This window comes from Vulpes vulpes, chromosome 2 (genome assembly GCF_048418805.1).
Source record: "Vulpes vulpes isolate BD-2025 chromosome 2, VulVul3, whole genome shotgun sequence".
Classification (NCBI taxonomy): domain Eukaryota; kingdom Metazoa; phylum Chordata; class Mammalia; order Carnivora; family Canidae; genus Vulpes; species Vulpes vulpes.
In genome coordinates, this window is record NC_132781.1 from 153,677,019 (window position 1) to 153,683,067 (window position 6,049).

The window sequence follows — 6,049 nt, forward strand, 5'->3', positions numbered from 1 at the left end:
GAGTGCCAGGGATGGGGCACTGTGTGTTTCCTTCAGGTGGCCAGGGAAGGAGAAGTAAGTAATCAGTGAGAAGTAATAATTGAGCCAAGGCCTCTGTGGTATAGTGGGGAAAACATGGATTTTGGGGTCAGACAGGCCTAAATTCAAGTCCTGACTCCACTTTTCATCATGTGGCCTTGGGCTGGACTTCAGCCTGAACTTTAACTTACTTATTTATAGTATGCAGATACAAGTACCTACTTCATGAGAATGCTGTAAGATTGGAACAAAAGAATATATAGAAAATGGCACCAAATATATGAATAGGAACCACTGTCATAGCTTTTGTTAGATGACCTTGAGGGTCCATCCAGTCTAGGGTTCCCTCAGTTTTAGAGGATCTTACTTGGATCCAGAGTCCCAAGGGGAGGGGCTACGGCTTCCTCCATTCCTGAGTCCAGCACCAAGAAGAGATCTGAACCTTCTCTGGTGATGATTAGACGCAAGCTGCTCGCCAGCAATCTGCGAACACTCCTCTCTGAAAAGAGTGGCTTTTTGTTCTTAAGGAAGGTTCTTCATTTTTCTCTCTTTTCCCTGCCTGACAAGGGTGTGGTCTGCCATCCGTTCACTGATTGCAAAAACCTCCACTGATTCAACACCCTTGATCTATTTCCATCTCTCTACCACTTGTTTAAAATAAGGAGCTCATTGCTATTCTGCCCACGGCTGTGTCTAAATCATAACTGGGCTGGGAGTTGAATACATTTTTCTCTCTTCTGCTAAATACCACTTTTATCTTTCCGAGCCCACAAGCCCTCAGACGACAGGGTCTGCTCTGCTGTGGCAGTCCAGGCATGAACCCGAGGGACACACTGGTGAGGGACCCCTCCCTAGCTCAGTGTGACCCTCCCTCTCCATGACCTGTTTGTCTCCCACTGAAAATTCTCCTGCACCTGGAGCTAGCCAAAGCTGCCTTCCAAGCTGTCACCTCCTTCTGTTTTCACTGTCCTTCACTCCTTGGTGGGAGTGGGGGCTGTGTGGGCCTTTGAATCTCCAGCCTCTCATGTGAAGGCTTGAGTCTCAGCACCCTCTGGACTTAGGTCTCCCCTTTTTCGAGTCCTGTTATAGGAGGTAGACAGTTGGCGAAATGAGGGGTTCAAGGAACTCCAAAAGCAATTTCATAAACATGGCTTAAAAGAGACTTTGGGCTCTGAAAAGAAATGATGTCATGCTCTAAATTCAGCCTGAAACTCGTGCTTTTTCATCTCTAATCTTTTCCCAGTCTAAGCCTTAACTCCTCCTATGTATCTCCTTTTCCTTCCCATGAGAAGGGTCAGCATTATTATCATCATTTTATAGACCATCAAATCAGCCCCACTGGGGAAGGAGGCAGTGGCTTGGTCCAGATTAGGATGTAAAGCTCCCCCGAGGACAGACGAGCCTGAAGTGTCCCTTAACTGCCTCATTATTTTAATCATTACGAATTTTTCCTTTCCAGTTAGTCCCTGGGCACTTGTGATAAGAAATCCTTGCCTCCACCATTGCAGTCATCAGGTATAAGGAAAGGCACCTGGAAAAAGAATCAGTGCCCCATTCTATTGTTGGGAAAACAGAGGAACTGGGAACACAAGAGGTGAAGGCCCCAGAGAGAGTCAGGAATACAGGATGGAGTCTCAGAGCCAGCCTCTGCCTTGGCTGCAGAAATGCCCTAGGAAAGGGTCACCCAGCAGGGGACATGAATGGCAAGAGAACCCACCCTAAAGCTAGTCAGCCTCTATTCAATCCTGATTCTGCTCTTTACTGGCTGTGTCACCCTTGACATGCTATTTCACCTTTCTGAGCCTCAGTTTCCCCATCTGTAAAATGGGAATAATAACTCTACCTTGAGATCTCGTTATAAGGATTATAGGAGATACTATGTAAAAAAAAAGTACCTAACCCGGTATGTGACAAACAGTAGCTGTCATTATTAAATGCCTATAGTATGCTGGGCACTGTGCCAGTCACTGGAAATACTTACATGGATAAGGCAGATTCCTTGCCTTTAAGGAGTTGATTGTCTTGTGGATAGAACAGGCAAGCAAATATTGACCACACAGCACAATGGGAGTGGCACTGTCTATAGTGGTGAAATAGATCTCCCTGTCTCTAAGTGAAATTACTTGTGTGAGAACAGAGACTGAACCCATGACCTTAATAATGGAAATGTAAAAAAGTAATAATAAGAGCAAGTAGCAACTGGCCATTTCAAGAGAGAGAGTGTAAAATGTCACAGTACTCAGTGATTTCATTTTTTCCTCTGCAAGTCTTTGTAATATCTGGTGATGAATAAGTGAAGAGCTGAGTGTGGCTTTTCCAGGGCCTTAATAAAAGGAAATTCTCCAAGGCCCTATGCATATCAACTCCTCCTCCAGTAAAGGCCAGCAGGGTCAGAACTAGTATGGCATGGGCTCCCCACTCACCTCCTTGGAGGAAAATAAGTAACAAAATGGCTAAAGGGTAGTTTAGGAAGAGGCTTCTGGTCAGAGCCTGGTGAATGCTGGAAACAGATCACCAGTGCATCTGGCTGGCTTAGTTGGTAGAGCATCGATGCTCGATGTCAGGGTTGTGAGTTTGAGCCCCTCGTTGGATGTGGCAATTACTTAAAAATAAATGAATAGAGACGCCTCGGTGGTTCAGTGGTTGAGCATCTGCCTTTGGCTCAGGTCGTGATCCTGGAGTCCTGGGATCAAGTCCCGAATCGGGCTCCCCGTGGGAAGCCTGCTTCTCCCTCTGCCTATGTCTCTGCCTCTCTCTGTGTCTCTCACGAATGAATAAATAAAATATTTTTTATTTTTTTTTATTTTTTTTATTTTTTTAATTTTATTTATTTATTTATGATAGTCACAGAGAGAGAGAGAGGCAGAGACACAGGCAGAGGGAGAAGCAGGCTCCATGCACCGGGAGCCCGACGTGGGATTCGATCCCGGGTCTCCAGGATCGCGCCCTAGGCCAAAGGCAGGCGCCAAACCGCTGCACCACCCAGGGATCCCTAAAATATTTTTTAAAATTAAAAGCTTTTATTTATTTATTCGTGAGAGACACACACACACACACACACACACAGAGAGGCAGAGACACAGGCAGAGGGAGAAGCAGGCTCCATGCCGGGAGCCCGATACAGGACTCCATCCCGGGACTCCAGGATCACGCCCTGGGCCGAAGGCAGGCACCAAACCGCTGAGCCACCCAGGGATCCCCAATAAAATCTTTTTAAAAAATAAATGAATAAAGTGGTCTCAAGGTAAGCAGATCACTTTTATGAGGTCAAGGAATTTAGGAAAATGTTTTTTTTGAGGATTTAGGTTAATATGGAACCATCTACCCTGTCCTTCCCTCAGTTGCCTGTGGGACGTGGCAGGAGAGGTGGGAATGATATGGCCAAGGGCAGTTTGCCCTGTCGCTGTGCCAGTGACTGCTGCCCATTCATAGAGCTACATCTGAGGGAATGTCTTAGCATGGGTTCAGACTTGAGGCCATGTCCGCGCTGCTTTGTTTGCCATGTCAGGCTTGTTTGTCCCCTTACGTGCATATGACACTTTAACAGGGTATAACTTTGGCTCTGGAAACCCGCAGATTCTATGACATCTCTGTAAAGCAAGTACCTGTCACTTCTTAGGAAACTGAGGTTCAGAGGAAGTAAACAACTTATCCAAGATTAAATAGCTAGAAAGTGGAAATCCCAAATTTGGAACCCAACTCTGCGGGCTGCAAGCTCAGTACTTCCATAGTCCTAGATGCCTCCTTCTCTGGGGCCATGGATTTGGGCTTTTGCTAAGAAGGAGAAGGTTCCCCAAAAGGCCAAAGATCTCAAAGTTTCCCCAAAGGAGCTTTTCTCAATACCCTCTTTCATGTGAAAGGCCACAAGAACATCAGAAGCCAATGGTGGGGGTGGAATGAACCCCAGCTTCAGAGTCAGGAGGTCAGGGCTCTCCTCCAACTCTGAACCATCTCTCCTGTGGCTTTGAACAGGTCACTGGACTTCTAGAGTCTTGGGGTCCTTCTCTTCTGTGGGGAGTCTTAGCCCTCTCCCTGCCTACCTCTTGGGTACGATGAGAGTCAAAATAACAAGTGACATCAGAAATGCTTGGAGAATATTAAAAGCCTGGTAACAAATGTTAGGCATGATTCTGAATATCTTCATACAAAAATGAAGTCTGGGGGTCCCTGGGTGGCTCAGGTACTTAAGCGACAGCCTTTGGCCCAGGTCATGATCCCTGAGTCTTGGGATCGAGCCCTGCATCCGGCTCCCTGTTCTGGGAGGAGCCTGCATCTCTCCCTATGCCTACCTCTACCCCTACTTGCTTGCTCACTCTCTGTCAAATAAAAAGTAAAAAAAATTTAAAAAAAGTCTGGTGGCCCTCAGATTGGTTCTCTCGTGCATTCACTCAGTGCTGGAAAAAAATGTTTATGGAATACGTCCCCTGTGCCAGACACTGTGTTAAGTACTGAGGACCCAAGGAGATCTCCACCCTTTGAGGAATTCAAAGGGAGAAGAGATAGATCTAAGCAAAGAATTATGGCACCTAGATGTGAGGACTTTAAAATGATGTCCACAGTTGAGGAGACCTTTCATCAAGGTGACCCGAGGTGCTATGGAATGTAGAAAGGGTGGTGGTGAGCCAGGTTGGGATCAGAGAAGGCCCCAGAGAAGGAAGAGGAGTAGGAAGGTGATAGGGTGTGTGTGGAGGAGGAGTGGCAGAGGAAATAACATACAGCGTGTGGAAGAGTACGTGAGTGCCGTAGGTGGTTGGAGCATGGGCTGTTGGAGGAGGTGAGGTGGCTGTTTTCTCATGTCGGAAAGGAGCCTCGTGGTCACCCTGAAGTTCTCTTTGTGGCATGTTTAGGTATGTATGTCTGTGTGTATTGGGTTGCCTTTTTGGGTAACAAGAAGCCCATGTAAATGTAATCAGTGACGAAACCTTATTATGAAGTTCCATTGGAGGAGGAGAGATTTTTTTTCCTGCTAACTGACGTGCTCAGGATCTCTAGCTTTTAAATCAGTGCAATGCTCTTCAGGTTATAACCTGAGCCATAGGGTCCCTATGCCTCTGTGAGCACCTAGTCATGTTGGTGATTCCTCAGAGAGAATCCACTTGCTTCAGTTTGCTGCAGACTGGCGTAACTCGCCCCATGACACAGGGCCTTCAGCCAAGCCCCCATGGCAGAAATTGGTTTCCACTGGGCCCGGCATCCACCAGGCCATCCCATCCCAGGTCCAAACAAGACTGATTTTCATCACAATCCACTATAACTTTATACAGAAAGAACTCCTCAGGAAGCCTTCTTCAGAAGGGGCTGTGAATAGGGCAGGTAACTTAGCTTTCCAGAATTCATCTCATGGATGGCATCTAATCTGCAATGGACTATGTTATTTATTTTGTGAGCCCTTTACAGTTGGGACATTAGGGTGCAAAGTTGCACTTTCACGATTTCTTTTTTCTTTAATTGATCCTAATCTTGACCCAGTTTCCCTGTGTGGATTTTTGTGTCGAACAGAGTTGGAGCTGAGGAGGAATCTTTGGAGATCACAGTCCTACTTCACAGATGGGGAGAGTGGGGCTCAGAAAAGGCAACAGACTAGCTCAGAGTTGCACAGGAAGTTAGCTGCGGGGCTAGGCCCAGAACAAGGTCCTCTGATTCGAGTCAAATATATTTTTGGTTGGTGTATAAAGGTGCTTCTGTGCTTTTGAAGTGTTCATGAACGCATCTGCTGTGTACAAGGCAATATGCCATCCTGGGAAGAGACAGCCGTATAATCTCTGTCCTCTAGGAAGTTTACAGTCAGGGTAGCAGAGCACAAATAGAAAAAGATAGCTGTTTGATTTAAAATGGCCCTGGGGGAAGCCAATATAGTTAGGCAAATTTTACAACATCCAAGGGAGAGATCTATAAAACTCCGAGTGCCTTCCAAACCCATGAGTTTCTGAGAGAGGTAATCATCAAGATTTTATGTTTAGAAACGAATAAAAAGGGGCACCTGGGTGGCTCAGTCAGGTAAGTGTCTGCCTTCGGCTCAAATCATGATCCC